Genomic DNA, 20,227 nt, shown 5'->3' with positions numbered 1-20,227 from the left:
ATAGGGCTAAGAATTAAGCTTGACCCAGCTTTCTGACTCGTAAAAGGCATTAAAGGAGAATACTCCTGAGGAGTAGGCATCCTTCAGACTTATGAGATGTCTGACTAACATGTCAGTCACTATAGCCTGGCCTGATAATCATATGGAGACAAAGGAAGCCATATCTATCTGAACCAATGTTATATTGAATATCCTTTACATGCTATAACCAAGAAAGCCTCCTTTTGTTTACTATTGGATGACCTATGAGTATCTCACTGCATTACAATTTCAAACCTGAACTGAGTTCATCTTGGCCTGCTACAAGTTGGTACAATGGAAAAAGCACTATGCCTGGAGACAGGAAGATCTGAGTTCAAATCTAGATTAATTTAATAAGCTATGTGATTCTAGGTAAGTCACTTAACCTCTTCCTGTCTCAATTTTCTCAACTGTGAGATAGAGACAATAATATCACCTATCCCCCACGGTTGTTGTGAGGATCAAATAAGATAATATTTTAAAGCACTTAGAACAATGCCTGTAGTAGTCATTTAAGAAATGCTTATTTCTTTCTTTCCTCCCTTTCTTCCTCCCTTCCTTCCCTTGTCCCTCCCTAACTTCTTTTCTAACTCCTACCCATTGAGTTATTGTTGAGCCTAAAAGAAAGTCTCATGTCTCCAGTTTGAATATTGCCATTACAAAATGAATCTGTTTAACTTCAGTGCTAAGTCTCCTATATCTTCTAGAAATGTTCACTGGAAGACTGAATTGGTGTTGAGTTTCCACTAAGGAACCTAAAAAAGAAAGACTAAGCACCATAGAAAACATTGGACTAACCTAGCCCTATGTACTGCTGTCTAGAGCTCTCCAGAGGGCCTAGGGAATTGGGAGAAGGGGAAGAGGGTCGCCCTTGGCTCTGCACTTTAAGAAGGATGGATTAAGCTGTTGGTGTCAGGCAGTGATTTAGGGAGGTACAGCCTCCTGCAGAAGAGGAGAAGGTTTTCCCCCAGCTAGTCCTAAAAAATTACTTGAAGCCCAAATAACTAGAATCAACACTTTCAAAACCCCCTACTTCACCTGCCACTGTCACCAGAATAAATCCTTTTTCTTCCCTCTCCTCCCTTCTCACACCATCTTCAAACTGCATGTTTGGTGTCATAGAAGAAAAGCAGAATTAGGAATCAGAGGACCTCAGTTTAATCCTTCCTCTGAAATGCTAGCTATGTGACCCTGGGCAAGTCACTCTTCCTCTCTCAGCTTCTGATTCCTCATCTATAAAAATGGGAATAAGTAATAGAACTGATTTTATAGGATTCTTGTGAAGATCAGATGTGATAATACATGAAAAGTTCTTTTCAAACTTAAAGCACTATGTAAATATTAACTATTATTAACCTCCTTGGCCCTCAATATCCTCATCTATAAATCAAAGGAAATTAAAGGTCACTGAACTCTCAGCCTCAGAATCTACCTCTCAGGGTTGTTGTGGGAATCCAATAAGATAAATATGAGTAATTTGTTATTGTTCGCTTAGTTCAGTCATTTCCGACTCTTCATGACTCCTTTTGGGGTCTTCTTGGCAAAGATACTAGAGTGGCTTGCCATTTTCTTCTCTAGCTCATTTTACAGATGAGGAACTCAGGCAAACAGGGTTAAGTGATTTACTCAAGGTCACACAGCTGTTAACTGTCTGAGGTCAGATTTGAACTCAGGAAGATGAGTCTTTCTGATTCCAGGCCCAGCACTCTATCCACTGTACCACCTACTTGTCCTAATATAATTAAATATAAATAAAGCATTTTGCAAAACCTAAAGTGTCATATGAATATCATCATCATCATCATCATCATCTTTATTACGGTTATTAGAAATATCCCAAGCTCAACGACCCACTCCAATTCCAGATCCTTCAAAGCTGTCCTTGTGATATGTTTTAAATTGATGTTACCTGTATATAAATGTTTCAATAGAGGGGTTGCCACAGGGTTGGAGTAGGAAGAAGATGTTGTAATTTGCCCCTAGTCCTTCATCTGCCCTGGGGTGACATGGAGTGATATTGATTTTCCTGAGAGCCAGAGAGAGGAGCCTTTCCATAGCTGCTGCATCTCTGTATCAGGCTCAAATACATCTTTTACTTCAACTGTGCTGAATTCACTAAGCCTTTCTTTCTGCCACTCACCTAGACCCCCTCCCCCTGCATCCTTCCTTCACCTCAGTGAAATTTCCCAAAAAGAAAAGATTAAATCCTACATTAGGTGACTTTGAATTTCTTACCCATTGGAAAGCCCTTGTGTGATGCAGCAGTGTGAGGGTTTCCTAAGGATAAGTACAGAGCTGACATTAATTAACATATTAAATGTCATTTGCCTCCCCAGGTCCTCTAGCTTAGTAGAGACTACCAATTGAGGAAATAAGAGGGGAAAAGATAAGTCCTGGAAAGAAGAAAAGACTGAGAATGAGGAGACCTGGGTCCCAGTTTCAATTCTCCTATAACTCATTGTTGGAATCTGGGCAAGTCATTATCTCTCTAGGCTGGGGATTCTTAACCTTTTTGTGTCATGAACACCTTGGACAATCTGGAGAAACCTCTGAACCCCTTCTCAGAAGAATCTTTTGAAACGTATTAAATGAAATCATAGAATAACAAAGGAAACCAATTATATTAAAATACAGGTATCAAAATTGAAAAAAACAAACAAAAACCAAGTCCAGAGGCAGAGTTACACCACTGGAACAATTTGAAGCATTATGTCTCAATTCATCCAAATGAACCTACTCTTCTCTTACAGAAAGGCCTGGTCCAGAAGAACCTCTTTTCAGGAGTGCCTGAAGATCCCAATTAGGTGACCTGTGTTGCTATGAGTAAAGGAATCAGAAATGACTGATGTATAGCCTGTGGTCACAGATTTTTCACCTTCAGGAAGGGGAGGTCATTGGAATGCCTTGCCAGACATCCAGGGTTCTCTTGGTAGTCCTAGATCATCAGAACTGTCTAAAAAGCCAGAAAACCTCATCTTGTCACAAGATGATCCAACAAAAGGTAGAGAAAAACAACCAGGCAATAACAGCATGGCAAATAAACCAGAGATGAAAAAAGGAAACTCGTGAACACTAAGGAGTGCTGTATTTATGGACATAGTAATGGCCTTGTGGCTCTGCTTTTCCTAAATCCCAAGATCTGATAGTAACTCTAGTGACAACTGTATTTCAGTGCAACATATCTGTGTTTGGAAAACTTTGACATGAATCTACTTAGATTTCTGCACCAATTTCTACCATAGTCCATTCAAAAAGCAAGTGATCTTCAATTTGCAGCTAGGAAAGAGAGAGAAAGAATATGAGGTTTTTAACATCTGTCATCAGGTATGCTGCCTGAGATGAACCCAATTAAAATGACTTTCATGTTCTAAAATAACGAAAAAAATGTGCTAAAATGACTAATTTCTTTCTTTTTTTTCATTTAATTTTTATTGTAGCAAGGAAACAGTGACTGAGTGTGGACTAGGAAGGGCAACAGGTTATGGAGGCCCATCTCTGGAAACACTATCCAAACATCAACAATTTAGCACCCTATAGCTCTCTCTGATGGCATGGTACAGTGGCTAGTGACCTCACCAGCCTTGGAGTTAGCATTACCTAAGTTCAATTCTGTCTCTGATACACACTGACTATGGGACCTTGGTAAAATGATTTAACTTCTCAACACTACCAGGCAACTCTAAAATTATAGATGAGTTTTCCATCTGCATTGGTAGAGGTAGTTTCTACACCAGGATTTTCTCTATACCAATGAAGCCAAAAGTTCAAAGTCTGCCCTCCCTCCTCTACTCACTTCAAAGAAGAAACTATGCAAAAGGAGTGGGAGGAAGAAAGTTTTTACTTCCATAAATTATAAATTTTTATTTACAATAAGGAAAAATTTCCTCTAAAATGTACCAGATTTTTTCTTTAACTGTGAAAATGTTTTGAAAAATAGTATACATTTCAGCAATTTGCCAATCTCTGAGCTGTCTTTTGATCATCTTCTGCTAAATATTATTCTATGTACCATTTCTGGGTTGGGGTTTTTTGTGTATGTATCCTTTGAAAGTTAGCATTTGTAACTGCAACTTGAAATATTTCATTAGAACAAGCAAATTAAAATCACTGCATCTCCAAAAATAAAATCAAATAAAAAACAAGTCCACAAACCCCAGGTTCAGAAACCCTGAAGGCCTTCATTAGTAAAATAAGGGGTTGGACTAAATGATGCCTAAAAGCCTTCTAGCCATTTTTTAAAATGTTGCTTTCTTCTCATCATCTCTGTTGGAATCCCTAGTCTCTTATCTCATCCCTTCAGAGCTGGCTATGTAGTTCTTTTAAGTAACTGATTAGGCTGGTCTAATAGTAAGTTCTAGGAGAGATCTCCAGGAGTGCTCCATAACAGCATGCATTTTAACTATAACCTTTTGGAAACACTGCCACTTACATCTGTTGCCTACCCATTTATGATTCCAATGGTAGGAATTTCAGACCAGGAAGGAAGGAGATATTGCAAAGTAGTGGGATACAGAAGACGGTGGTGGTAGTTAGAGGAACAACTCTGTTGTTTCGCCTAAAAAATCATATGTTTTTTTTAGTTTAGGAAGGGAACTTCCAGGTTACCTACTCCAATCTCAAAGTAGAAAGTACACTACAATCAAAAGACCTGAGTTTGAATCTCGTTTCTGCTATTTGTTACCTGTACGGCCTAGAGCAAATCAAGGGATAAGGGCAAGTCCCAAGTTTCCATTTTCTCTGGGCTAAGTGGTTAAGCAAGATTTCTAAAGTCACATGCTCCATCTGACAGATTCTGAAAGGAGAGTATCTGAGTAATTGAGTCTAGAGGGCCCATAGTTGCTTATATTAATTACTCTCCTTCAAGTATTAAAGAGTAGTCCAAAAGTTCTTCTGACTGGCTATATGTAGAGTAAACATAGCTAGTACACTGGCCCCTAGGGGTGTGCAAAGAATGTGCCTGTTTACAGAGAATTTGGCCTATACTTGGAGTGACTCAGAGAGAGATGGTGATTCAAGAATAATGTGACTTGGTGGAGGTTAAAAGAATCTGAGTGAGTGAATACATTAATGGGTGTGTCCAGAAATAGATCCCTGGCCAACTGTTGGTTTATTAGAGAGGCTGGGTTCCCCACCATTGTGTGGGAAACTCTAAATGCAGATCCCTGTGGGCTGACTTTGACTATAAGGTAAGTCTTGATTTATTGGCATAAGGGTAAAATAAGAATTAGGGTACAATGGAAAAGTAGGTGTCTCCATTCTCAGGGTCTAGTCATAGAAACTGAGTGAATGTTGGGTCCTAGTTCCATTCCCCAGCATTATAATGAAGCCAGTTTCTCATCTCCCTGTCAGTCTGGAAAGACTAGTGGAAGAGACAGAGGCAGTGGGAAGGAGGTAGTAAGAATTTGAGGAAACGGTTGCCATTGGTTTTAGTTTCTAATTTGGAACTCCTAGAACAGCACACTCATCTAGAACAGAGACAACAGATCACTTCCATACTGATGATATATGAGAAAGTCCATTTTCCTAGGGGCCATGAGGCCTAGACTAGTATCTTAGTACTGATACTATGTAGCACAAAATCCTAGTAATATCATTACTAATCCTGGGGCCATCTAGAACTTGGGGTGAGGGTGGCTTATGACTGGCAGATGAGAGCTGTGGAGATGACCAAGATCAGTGCTGCTGGATCAATTATTTGGGACTCAGGATCCTGTTTCCAATGTGTGAACCCGCCAGTGAGCACACTGGTACCAGCAGAATACCTCATATCCCAGTGGAGGATCTGGGCAATGTCCTTCCTCAAGGCTGGGCTCAGAGGGATGATACATAGCCTATGATACTCTTGTAACAATAAAAGTTTGAGTTCAAGTTCATTAGATGGGAGAAGATGTCAGTACCTAAGATAAAGTTCAGAATGAGAAAGAAAGATTCAGGAGTCCACTGGCCCAAAGGGGGTTAAATCATGGAACAACCCATTGAACATCAGCTAAGCCTCCTTATAGACTGTAACAGATGGACTGAGTGGATGCTAGAGGCTAAAAAAAAAACCCAACAAAACAAAACAAAACAAACAAACAAACAAAAACACCCTGCATCAGGAGGCTAAAATCCAAGAAGAAACTGAGATACTGAGATGAGTGGTAGTGTGTTGGGAAATGTTCCAGAGAAAGAAGAGAATGAATCAGAGCAGAATCTGAAGATCCAATGGCCCAGAGCTGGCCACAGAAAGGAGAAGAGAGGAAGGAGGTGGAGGTGCCATACTTTTTGACAGGAAAACAAAACAAACAAACAAAAAAATGCTATATACCCAAGAGGCTAAGGCTCAAGGGAAACAAGAAAAGGCATGGCTTCAGGACAGAATTAAAGAACCCACTGTAGGTGGAAGTGAAGAGATCACCTATCAATGTATAAGATATGAGAGTTTCATCCAGTTGGAAGCTCTGCTCAAATTGTGAACTCACTATGGGGAAGGGTGGCAGTATTATGAGAGCCCTCTGAACACTATGGAATGCATTCACCCCTACCCACTCCTTCAGAGAGAAAATTAGGGAAGAAGACAAAAATTTCAAAGGATAAAAACTATGTGTCTTAATCAAGGGAGGCTCATATATACCTAGAGTTACTAATTCCACCCTGAGTTACAAAGGATCTTTTAGGACATTCCCTTGATGCTGCTTGTCAATGGAGTAGGAAGTCAGGCCACATGTTTGAAATATTGTTTGAGTTTGCAAAGATGGGGCTTTGTATTGGGTGGTTGAATGGGTGCTTAGAGACAGTATATGTTTCTGAGGGCAATTCGCTGGTAGAAGGACTTACAGATGTGTCCAAACAAGTAATAATAAGCATTTATTAAGAGCCTATTATGTATCAGGCAAGAAGCAGATGACATAGTTGATAGAGAACTGAACTCAGAGCCAGAAAATTTGGATTTCAGTCCTACTTCTGACATATACCAGCTTCATGACCCTGGACAATTCAAAACCTCTTAATAGCAACTCTCTAAGATTATAAATTGCAGGGCAGTTACATATCTGCATTGATAGACAGCTTCTTCATTGACAGTTACAAATCAAAATACAGGTCCAAACTCTAGCTTTATTCCCATATGTCAGGTACCATGTCATGTATTGGATATACAAAGCCAAAAAAAATAGCTTCTGCTCTCAAAGAACTTACATTCTTATGAAAGAAACAACACATACACATATAGATCCAGGACCAGTCACTGAGCCCAGTCCTTATGAGCATATGCAGAGTGCAATTTCCCTGTCAGGATCCCCATGCCAAGACCACCCCTTTCTTTTTAATCCTCTCTTTTTACTCTTAGGTGACACCTTGTTTTCCAGAGCTAAGGTCCAACATAACAACAATCCTTTGTGCTCACCCTATGGATGAACACTGCTGCAACTAAATCACAGAAGTGATGGTCTCTGAGCTCAGGCAAGCACCGATAGGCCCAGATATGACGCCCTGTTATGAATGGACTTTTTGTCACTATGCAACCTTGCCTCACTGTTACTTTTATGCCTCACCACTGTTGCTACACCACACTTTTTGGTTCTTTGTCTAGCCACAAATATATAAATTGAGGTTTAGCCCTACTTCCTTGGGTCTCCTACTAGAGGAGTCCCGGATACATGTGTCTAATTTCTCTCCTCCAATGGAGTAAAGAAAGCTTTTTACTTATAACCTCTGTGAGCTCTTTGGGTCATTTATTACTAGAGTTGACACCCCACACCAAAAAGACTGGGCATCCTACTTGGTGAAGAGTCATAAGGACATGTAATAGAAGTATCTAGAAGAATCTTTGGAGTGACTTTCAGGATCCAGCTCAGGAATAACTGAGATGAGGACACATCCAGGAGTGATGTTACATGTATATGTGAACTTGTTGGAACCATTGCTATGTAGAAAATGTGTTAAGTTCATGCTCCCCCGAGATCAAGGAAACATAGGGGAGTATGGGCCCCCAAGGTGTTGAAGGGAAGCCTATTTATACTTTTCGTTCTCACTTGTCTTCTGAGTAAATATCCCTTTGTTAAAGCTAATTGATGTTAATTAGTTAAATGGAACTGGAGTGATAATCACCTGTGGCTAACAGTATTGAGAGGACACCCAGAATGAGAGTTTAGACCAATAGCATTAGAGACAACTTCAATCCCCTAGAACTCTGACAGAACAATGTAGCCAGCCTTACTTTGGGAGAGTGAGGCCAGAGAGAACTCATTACATAGAAATATTCAAAACATAGCAAGGTGACGTGATATAACTAAGGAGGAGAAAGTATTTGCAGAGGTGGGAAGGCAAGGTTTCAGGCACAAAATGCAGTTGAGCTCAGTTCTGAAGGAAACCAAAGATTCTAAGTAGTGGCAGTGAGAAAGGACAACCTTTCTAGCATGAGTGATAGCAGGTACAAATACAGTGAGAAAGAAATAGAGGGTCTTGTGTGAGGAACAGCAAGAATTCCAGTATGACTTTATCACAAAATACATGGAGAGGAGTAATGTGTAATTAGGCTAAAATAATAGGATAGGGCTAGGCTGTGAAGAGTTTTCAGTACTCAACAAAAGCACAAATATTTAATCCTGGACATCACAGGGGGCCACAGGGATTCATTGAATAGGTAGTGTCATGGTCAAATCTGAATTTCAGGAAAATTCCTTTGACAGCTATTCTTGGCTGGACTTAACTCAGGCTAGACCCTAGTAGTTTAGGTTCAACAATAGAACAAAATGAAATACTTTTCAAGTCTTTCAACCATTAAAAAAAAAATATTTACTTAATCATAGCAGGAGAAGGATGTTCAACCAGGATAGGCATTGAGGACACCTCAAGTTGATATAGCTCGGCAAAGCTGCCTTGCCTAAATTACCCGTAATGATCCACTAGCCAAGCATGAGAGTGCCGCTGGAACTCCTTGTGGCTGCTTTGTACTTAGGTGATGAGGCAGTGACCTCAAGAGCCTCAGCCTTTAGTCCTCTGAACCAAAAAAAAGTCTTGAGGAAGCTCTCAATACCTTTTAAGGAAAAAATTAGCCTAATTTCCATGGTGAGAGGAGAGAAGGGATTAGGATATTGTTCCTACCACTTGTGTAGAGGATAGCCTGGAATAGGGAGAGATGAGGGGCAGAGAGAACAATTAGAAGTCTTTCACAAAAGCCCAGGCAAGAGATGAGGCAGTAGCTATGTGAGCGGAAAGAAGAGAATGAACTGGAGAGATATTGAAAGTTTGACATCTAGGTGGCACAGTGAATAGAGAGTACCAGCCCTGGAGTCAGGAGGACCTGAGTTCAAATCTGTCCTCAGACATTTACTAGCTGTGTGATCTGCAGCAAGTCACTTAACCCTGATTTCCTCCCCCCAAAAAATTAGTTTGACAACTAATTGGATATGTGAACTGAATGAAAGTGAGAAGTCAAGGATGACATAGAAGTTGAAGGCCTGAAAGGCTGGAGGAATAGTAATGCCTTCAATAGTAACAAGATAGTTGAGAAAAAAGATGAGTCTGGGTCCTTAGAAGTTTTTTGAGTGACTCTGGCTACTGATCCCTGGAGGGTTTGTATCCATCCCTAGCAGGAACACTGATTTAGGAAAAACAGGAAAAGCTTTAAGTAGCTGGCAGAGCCAGACAACCCCCACCCTCATAAGATTATTGACTCAAAGCTGGAACAGAGCTCAAAGGCCAATGGGTCCAGGGGTTCTTAATCTTCTTATGTGTTGTGGACCCTTTGAACACTTGGTGAAACCTGTGGGCTGTTTCCTAGAACAATATTTTTAAATATATTAAGTAAAATACAGAGGATTACCAAGGAAGACCAAATATATTAAAATAGAGTTATGAAAATACTTTAAAAAAAATAAATTCATAGACCCAGGTTAAAATCCGTTTCCCTCCTCTTCACTTTACCTATGAGAAAGTGAACTACAAAGAGTTAAGTGACTTAACCAAGGTCATATAAGTGGTAAATGACAGAAACAGGAGGTTATGGTACGAGTCCTTCTGCCATCTCAGAAAAACAATCCTAGAATTTGGCAACAGTGATGACAGAATCCTGAAATACGCTATAACTGAATAGCAGAGTTCCTAGTAGCTCCTATTCATGAAAGCATTTGCTTAGGAGAAGGGAGGGATGCTACAAGCAGATATAAAACCATAGAGTCAGAGTATAAATGGTCTGTAATAATAACAAGGGAGGAACTTGAAACCTAGAACATGGCTAATGACTCCACCTTTTCATAAAACTGGTCATTGGCTATGCAAATATATTTTTGACAGTTTCTTGGTTATCTTCATTACAACTGAATTGTAATCTCTTCAAGATCAGAAGCCATGCTCTATGCACTACCTTTAACGCATTGAAATTAATTCCTGGGTAATTATTTGCATTCATTGGTTGTGTGGTTATGGTTTGTCCTTTGTTCTTGAAGAGGACCATGACATTAGGGAGATGATCACATGATTCGCAATTGAATTTGATTTGAGTGAGGGAGGCTGTGCAAAGTCAGCAGCCTCACTTTCTCTGCCAGAGCCATCTGAGTCCAGTGCTCAGGTATCAATCAGGATGACTGGAGGTGGCCCAGCCATTGGTAAGGAATAAACCAGTGAAGTCCAGCACTAGTTCTTTTGCATGTGTGATGTAATAAGGAAAAGGAAAGGGGGGTGAAGCCAAGATGGCTGAGTAAAAGCAGTGACTTGATTGAGTTCTCCCCCAAATCCCTCCAAATACCTATTAAAAAATGACTCTAAACAAATTCTAGAGCAGGAAAACTCACAAAAAAGGCAGAATGAAACAAATTTCCAGCCCAAGACAACCTAGATGGTTGATTAGAAAGGTCCATTGCACTGGCCTGGGAGAGGAATGCAGTTCAGTGTGGGTCATACAGGCAAAGACTGAGCAAGCCTCAGGAGACTGAATCACAGACAGCTATTGAGGTTTCCAGACTTCTCAACCCACAAATGCCAAAGACAACTTAGAATGTCAGGGGGAAAGGTCTGTCAGACCTGGGTGAGAGAGAAACATGGTCCAGTCCTGGCCCTAGCACAGCCCTAGGCCATAGCAGCAGCTGCTGCTTCTGGAGCTCTTGGTCCACAAATGGGGGTGGGTGGTGGGTGGGTGGGGCTTTAACAGCTGATTAGAGGGGGGATTTCAGGGATCTCTTTGCTGGTGCTGAGGCAGGATTCTATTGCTTTGCTATTGCTTGGATCTGGGTCGCAGTCCTGGGTAGTGGTCCTGGGGTGAGGAGTAGTGCTGGTGAGGCAGAGTTTGTGGCATGGTGTTGAGGGAATCCTCACAGTTCCAAGGCAGAAAAGAATGCTTGCGGTCACTCATAGACCAAAGCACAGGCCAGGAAAGGAGTGAACACCTCTCCTTTGATCATGCCACCTTAGAAGAACTGAAAATTTACAGGTCCCTAGAAGTATCTCTGAAAACAGCTGCACAAAACCCCTGAAACTTGGGACAGTATACCCTCCACACTAGAAGCTGAGCCCTACCTTAACAAAGAGTTTAAAAGTCAAGTAATTGACTGAGAACATGAGCAAACACCACAAAAAACAAACAAACAAAAAAAACAAACAAAACAAAATAAAACCCTGGGACTATAGAATCTTACTTTGGTAAGAAAGAAGATCAAAACATGAAACCAGAAGACAAAGTCAAAGTTCCTACATCCAAGCCTCCAAGAAAAATATAAATTGATCTTAGGCCATGAAAGAGCTCAGAAAGAATTTTGAAAATCAAGTAAGAGAGGTAGAGGAAAAATTTGGAAGAGAAATGAGAATAACGCAAGAAAATCATAAAAAACAAGTCAACAGCTTGCTAAAGGAAACCCAAAAAAATACTGAAGAAAATAACACCCTAACAAATAGACTAACCCAAATGGCAAAAGAGGTCCAAAAAAAAAATATGAGGAGAATGCCTTAAAAAGCAGAATTGGCCAAATGGAAAAAGAGGTCAAAAAGCTCACTGAAGAAAATACTTCCTTAAAAATTAGAACAGAGCAAATGGAAGCTAACGACTCTATGAGAAATCAAGAAATTATAAAACAAGCCCAAAAGAATGAAAAAAATAGAAGACAATGTGAAATATCTCATTGGAAAAACAACTGACCTGGAAAATAGATGCAGGAAAGATAATTTAAGAATAATTAGACTACCTGAAAGCCAGGGTCAAAAAAAAGAGCCTAGACATCACCTTTTAAGAAATTATCAATGTAAACTGTCCTGATATTCTAGAATCAGAGGATAAAATAGAAGTTGAAAGAATCCACCAATCACCTCCTGAAAGAGATCCCCAAAGGGAAACTCATAGGAATATTACAGCAAAATTCCAGAGTTCCCTGGTCAAGCAGAAAATATTGCGAGCAGCCAGAAAGAAATAATTCAAGTATTGTGGAAACACAAGCAGGATAACCAAAACTGATTATGGTCCTTCAGGGAAAAAAATGGGTATTCAATGAAATAGAGGACTTTATAATATTCTTTTTTATTAGTTTATTTTGATTTATCAACAATCACTTCCATAAGCTTTTGAGTTTTAAATTTTTCTTCTCCTCCCTCCCCCCTACCTCCCCAAGATCTATCAATGTTAGTCATAGCACAAAGTGGCTGTTAGTGTGTACAATGTTCTACTGGTTCTGCTCACTTCACTCAGCATCAGACCATACAAGTCTTTCCAGGTTTTTCTGAAGTCAGTCTTCATCATTTCTTATAGCACAATAGTATTCCATTTCATCCACATACCACAATTTGTTCAGCCATTCCCCAATTGATGGGCATCCTGTTATTTTCCAATTCTTTGCCACCACAAAAAGAGCTGCTATAAATATTTTTGCACATGTGGGTCCATTTCCCATTTGTATGATCTCTCTGGGATATAGCCCTAGAAGTGCTATTGCTGGGTCAAAGGGTATGCACATTTTTATAGACCTTTGGGCATAGTTCCAAATTGCTCTCCAAAATGGTTAAATCATTTCACAACTCCACCAACAATGCAACAATGTTCCAATTTTCCCACATCTTCTCCAACATTTATCATTTTCCTGTTTTTGTCATGTTAGCCAATCTGATAGGTGTGATGTGGTACCTAAGTATTGTTTTGATTTGCATTTCTCTAATCAATAATGATTTAGAACATTTTTTCATAAGACTATAGATGGCTTTAATTTCTTCATCTGAGAAATGCCTGTTCATATCCTTTGACCATTTATCAATTGTGGAATGACTTGCATTCTTATAAATTTGATTCAATTCTGTATGTATTTTAGAAATGAGATCCTTATCAGATTTTGACACTGGTTGTAAAAAAATTCTTTCCCAATTTTCTACTTTTCTTCTAATCTTGGTAACTTTGGCTTTGTTTGTGCAAAAACTTTTTAATTTAATGTAATCAAAATTATCCATTTTGCATTTTGTAATGTTCTCTATCTCCTATGAATTCTCCACATTCTCCATGAATCTTACAGGTAAACTATTCCTTGCTCTTCCAGTTTGCTTATAGTATCAGCCTTTATATCTAAATATACCCATGTAATATATATACACATTATATATATACCCATATAATACCATATAATACCCATATACCCATATAATATATATACCCATATATATAATATAAATATACCCATTTTGACTTTATTCTGGTATATTGCATGAGATTTTGGTCTATGACTAGTTTCTGCCATACTCTTTTCCAGTTTTCCCAGCAGTTTTTGTCAAATAGTGAGTTCTTATCCCAGAAGCTGGGGTCTTTAGGTTTATCAAATAGTAGATTACTATAGTCATTAACCGCTGTGTCTTGCATACCTAACCTATTCCACTGATCCACCACTCTATTTCTTAACCAGTATCAAGTAGTTTTGATGATTGCTGCTTTATAATACAATTTAAGATTGGGTACAGCTAGGCCAACTTCCCCACCATTCCTTTTCATTAGATCCTTTGATATTCTGGAACCTTTGTTATTCCAAATGAACCTTGTTATTATTTTTTCTAGCTCTATAAAATAATATTGATAGTTTGATTGGTATGGCACTGAATAAGTAAATTAGCTTAGGTAGAATTGTCATTTTTATTACATTAGCTGAGCCCACCCTTGAGCAAATGATGTTTTTCTAATTATTTAGATCTGACTTTATTTGTGTGAAAAGTGTCTTGTAATTGTGTTCCTGGGTTTGTTTTGGCAGGCAAACTTCTAAATATTTTACAATATTTACAATAACTTTAAATGGAATTTCTCTTTCTATCTCTTGCTGTTGGGCTTTGTTGATAATAAATGGAAAGGTCAATGATTTAAGTGGGTTTATTTTATAGCCTGCAACTTTGCTAAAGTTGTTTATTATTTCAAGTAGTTTTTCACTTGATTCTGTAGGATTCTCTGAGTATATCATCATATCATCTGCAAAGAGTGATAGCTTTGTTTCTTCTTTGACTATCCTAAAACCTTCAATTTCTTTTTCTTCTCTAACTGCTAAAGGTAAAGTTTCCAGTACAATATTGAACAACAGTGGTGATAATGGACATCCTTTTTTCACCCCTGATCTTGTTGGAAATGCTTTTAGCTTGTCCCCATTACATACAATGCTTGTGGAAGGTATACTACTTATTATTATTATTATTCCTATGCTCTCTAGTATTTTTAATAGGAATGGGTGTTGTATTTTGTCAAAAGTTTTTTCTGCATCTATTGAGATGATCATGTGGTTTCTGTTAGTTTTGTTGTTGATATGGTCAATTATGCTGATAGTTTTCCTAATATTGAACCAACCCTGCATTCCTGGTATAAATCCTACCTGATGATAGTGTATTATTCTTGTGATAAGTTGCTGTAATCTATTTGCTAATGTTTTACTTAAAATTTTTGCATCTATATTCATTAGGGAAATTGGTCTATAATTTTCTTTCTCTGTTTTTACTCTTCTTGGTTTAGGTATCAGCACAATATTTGTATCATAAAAAGAATTTGGTAAGACTCCTTCGCCTATTTTCCCAAATAGTCTATATAGTATTGGAATTGATTATTGTTTAAATGTTTGATAGAATTCACTTGTAAATCCAGCTGGCCCTGGAGATTTTTTCTAAGGAATTCATCAATATCTTGTTCAATTTCTTTTACTGAGATGGGGTTATTTTTTACTTCCTCTTACGTTAATATGGGAAATTTTTATTTTTGTAAATATTCATCCATTTCATTAAGATTATCAAATTTATTGACATAGAGTTGGGCAAAATAGTTTTTAATTATTGTTTTAATTTCCTCTTTCTTGATGGTGGATTCACTCTTTTCATTTTTCATACTGGTAGTTTGGTTTTCTTCTTTCTTTTTTTAAATTGAGTCAACTAAAGGTTTATCTATTTTATTGGTTTTTTCATAAAACTAGCTCTTAGTTTTATTAGCTCAATATTTTCTTAATTTCAATTTTGTTAATTTCTCCTTTGGTTTTCAGTATTTTTAAAATTTGTTCTTTTTCTAGTTTTCTTTTATAGTTGTATGCCCAATTCATTGATCTCCTCTTTCTCTATTTTATTCATGTAATCATTTAGAGATAGAAAACTTCCCCTAAGAATTGCTTTTGCTGAATTCCATAAGTTTTGGTATGTTGTCTCATTATTATCATTTTCTTGAATGAAGTTATTGATTGTTTCTATGATTTGTTGTTTGACCCATTCATTTTTTAGGATTAGATTATTTAGTCTCCAGTCATTTTTAGTTTATCTTTCCATGTCCCTTTATTACATATAATTTTTATTGCATCATGATCTGAAAAGGATGCATTTAATATTTCTGCTTTTCTACATTGGATTGTGAGATTTTTATGCCCTAGTACATGGTCAATTTTTATGTATGCGCAATGTACCGCCAAGAAAAAAGTATATTCCTTTCTATCCCCATTTAATTTTCTCCAGAGGTCTACCATACCTAACTTTCTAATATTCTATTCACCTCCTTAACTTTTTTCTTGTTTATTTTGTGGTTAGATTTATCTAGTTAAGAAAGGGGGAGGTTGAGGTTCCCTACTAGTATAGTTTTGCTATTTATTTCTTCCTGTAACTCCCTGAACTTCCCCTCTCAGAATTTGGATGCTGTACCATTTGGTGCATATATGTTTAGTAATGATATAACTTCATTGTCTATGGTACCGTTTAGCAGGATGTAGTTTCCTTCCTTATCTCTTTTGATAAGATCTATTTTTGCTTTTGCTTTGTCTGAGATCAGATTGCTACCCCTGCTTATTGTTTTTTTTTTACTTCAGCTGAAGCATAATATATTTTACTCCAACCTTTTACCTTTACCCTGTGTGTGTCTCTCTGTTTCAGATGTGTTTCCTGTAAACAACATATTTAGGATTATGGTTTTCAATCCATTCTGCTATCCACTTCTGTTTTATGGGAGAGTTTATCCTATTTACATTCACTGTTATGATTACTATCTATGTCTTTCTCTCCATCTTATTTCCCCCCGTTAATGCTTTTCTTTCTCCTTTCTCCCTTTCCCTCCCCACTAGTGTTTTGCTTTTGACAACTCCCTCTCTCAGTCCCACCTCCCTTCTATTAGCCCCCTGCATTTTCTTCCCCTTTACCCTTACTACTTCTTTCCTCCCTTATATGCCACCTCCTTTTTCTTTCCCCTTTTCCTTCCTACTGCCTATAGGGCAAGTTAGATTTCTATATCTAACTGATTATGTTATTCCCCCCATGAGCCAAATCTGATGAGAGTAAGGTTCAGACAATGCTCATCTCCCTCCCTTCTTTCCCTCTACTGCAATAGGGTTTTGTGCCTTTTCCTGTAATGTAATTTACCTTTGTCTGCCTCCTCCTTTCCTTTTCTCCCAGTACAATTTCCTTAGTTAGATCAGATTAACCCACTGAGTTAGATCCATTTAACCCACTTGATTAGATTTTTTTTATCATTACATCAAAGTCAACTTATACCCATCCCCTCTATGTATACCCCTTTAAAATGGACAGTTCTCAAGAGTTACAAGTGTCATCTTCCCTTATAGGGATGTAAACAATTTGCCCTTATTGATAACATGTTGTTGTTTTTTTCTGTCCCATTTACCTTTTCATGGCTCTCTTGAGTCTTGTATTTGAAGACCAAATTTTCTGTTGAGCTTTGGTGTTTTCATCAGGAATGTTTGGAAGTCCCCTATTTTGTTGAATGTTCATCTCCTCCCCTGAAAGATTATGCTTATTTTCACTGAGTAGTTGATCCTTGGTTATAATCCAAACTCCTTTGCCTTACTGAATATCGTATTCCATGCTCTGTGATCTTTTAATGTAGAAGCTGCAAGGTCCTGTGTAATCCTGACTGTGGTTCCATGATATTTAAATTGTTTCTTTCTGGCTGCTTGCAGCATTTTCTCTTTGACTTGGTAATTTCAGAATTTGACTACTATATTCCTTAGTGTTTTCAATTTGGGATCTCTTTCAGGAGGTGATCAATGGATTTTTTCTATTGCTATTTTAACCTCTGTTTCTAGGACCTCAGGGCTTCCTTGATGATTTCCTGAAAGATGCTGTCCAGGCTCTTTTTTTTCATTGTAGTTTTCAGGTAGACCAATAATTTTTAAATTGTCTCTCCTGGATCTATTTTCCAAGTCAGTTGTTTTGCCAATGAGGTATTTTACATTTTCATCTATTTTTTCATGCTTTTGTTTCTGTTTGACTGATTCTCACTCTCTCATAGAGTCATTAGCTTCCATTTGCCCAATTCTGATTTTTAACAAATTGTTTTCTTCTATTAGGTTTTGTACCTTCTTTTCCATTTGCCACATTTTATTTTTTAAGGAATTCTTCTCCTCAGTGAGTTTTTGTGTCTCCTTTTCTGTTTGGCTAATTCTGCTTTTTAAGGAGTTGTTTTCTTCAGTTAATTTTTGTACTTCCTTTTCCAAGCTATTGACTCTCTTTTGCATACCTCTCATTTCTTTTCCCAATTTTTCTTCTACCTCTCTTATTTGATTTTTAAAGTCCTTCTTGTGCTCTTCCAAGAAGGCTTTTTGGGCTTCAGACAAGTTCATATTCCCTTTTGAGGTTCCAGATGTGGGTTTGTTGACAATGTTGTCCTCTTCAGAATTTCTGCATTGATCTTCATTGTTCCCATAATAAGTATCTATAGTATATTTGTTTTTGCTCATGGTGTTTGCTTATTTCCTGTCCTTTAAAAAGACTGAGCTTTCCTGCTGGGGAGCAGGGGGAACTGACCCAAGCTTCTTATGTTGGGAGCCTGGGGCCTGGTCACTGACTTTTTGTGATGGGATCTCAACTGTTGGCAGTTGGAGGCTGTAGGATCCTGGCAGCTTACCTGGTGTTAGGCTGGAATCAGCAACACTGGAATTCTAGGGGAAGGACTGGGTAGTCTGACCCCTGGAGGTTCCCTTCTCACCTGAGGCCTTTCTTTTCTTTCGCTTTCTTTGGCTCCTTTCAGATGGATGTTTCGCTAGTGTGGGATGTTTCTCCACCTGGGGCTTTCCCCCTTGGAGCACTTCCCAGAGTTTTGCTGAGGCACTGGGAGACTTGGCTGCTTTAGAACACCAAGGCATGTGGTGATTTTCCAAGCTGGTTTCCACTGGTTCCCCTGCCCATACTGAGTCACTCGGAGGTCCTGGTGTTGGTGTTTGCTGCTCTACCACCTGACATTCAGCAACTCCCCCTGGTATGCTGAGGTAGGGTTTTCCACTAGCTTGCTGAGACATCTCCCATTCTGTACCTCTCCCCTTTCCCCAGGGCAAGAGGGGCCTTTTCCATTAATCCCTCAAGTTACCTGTGCTATCAGATTGCTGCACCTCATCTTTTTTTCTATTTCAGCTGTTCCAGGGTTTTTCCTGGGCTAATATTTTCTGGGATTTCAAAGGTTAATAAGGGAGGGTAAGAATGACTTACTTCTTTCTCCGCCATCTTGGCTCCCAGAAGTCAAACCTCATTCTTGATGAAAACAGAGCTGAATAGAAAATTTGACTTTCAAATACAAGACTCAAGAGAAGCATGAAAAGCTATTGCTTCTTGGCACATATAAAGTTCCTCAGGAGACAGATAAGATGATCTGGTACTCCCATCTCTTTGGGATTTGCCACATTTTGTTGTGATCCATACACTCAAAAACTTTAGTGTAGTCAATGAAGCAGAAGTAGATGCTTTTCTGTAATTTTCTTGCTTTCTTCATAATCCAGTGAATGTTGGTAATTTGGTTTCTAGCTGCCTCTTCAAAAACTAACCTGTTTTCAGATTTCAGAAAAACCTAGACTTACACAAACTGATGTTGAGTGAAGTGAGCAGAACCAGGAGAACATTGTACATAGTAACAGCAACATTGTGCAATAAACAACTTTGATAGATGTAGTTTTTCTCAGCATTCCAGTCATCTAAGACAATTCCAAAAGACTGATGACAGAAAATGCTATTCACATCCACAGAAAGAACTATGGAGTCTGAATGCAGATCAAAACATACTTTTTTCTCTTTTTTTTTCTTTCTCTTGTTTTTTTCCCCCTTTTGTTCTGATTCTTCTTTCCCAACATGACTAATGTGAAGATATGTTTAATATGATTATATATGTATAGCCTATATCTGATTCCATGCTATCTTGGGGAGGGGAGAAGGGAGGAAGGGAGAAAAAAATTTAGAACTCAAAATTTTATAAAAGTGAATGTTGAAAACTATCTTTGCATATAATAAAAAAATACTACTAAGTGTGTGTGTGTGTGTTGGGGGTTGGGGGGAACAGCCCGCTCTTCTGGTAATTCTTGGTTCACATATTGCTAAAGCCAGGCTTATGGAATCTTAAGCATAACCTTGCTGGTATGTAAAATGAGCACAATTATTCAGTAATTTGAACATTCTTTGTCATTACACTTCTTTAAGATTGGTATATAAATTGATCTTTTTTAAAAAAAATAAGGAAAAGGAAAGACCTAGGAATTGAGAGACCTGAGTTCTAGTCCCATTAATTCCATGTGTGATTTTTGTCAAGTCACATCAACTCTGGGCCTCATTTTGAAAATGACATTAGACTACTTTAATCTTTTCTTTGTGTCATGGACATCTTTGTCAGTCTGGTGGTGCCTATTGACCTTTTTTCAGAATAATGTTTTTAAGTAATCAGAGGAAATGCTAAATATCAGTTATAGGATAGAGAAAATAAAGATGTGATTTTTTTTTTTACTCATCAAAGTTCACACACAACTCTGAAACCTAGCCATAGATCCCT

Source organism: Vombatus ursinus, unplaced genomic scaffold, assembly GCF_900497805.2.
Source record: "Vombatus ursinus unplaced genomic scaffold, bare-nosed wombat genome assembly UNPS02014832.1, whole genome shotgun sequence".
Lineage (NCBI taxonomy): Eukaryota > Metazoa > Chordata > Mammalia > Diprotodontia > Vombatidae > Vombatus > Vombatus ursinus.
This window is presented reverse-complemented; position numbering follows the sequence as displayed.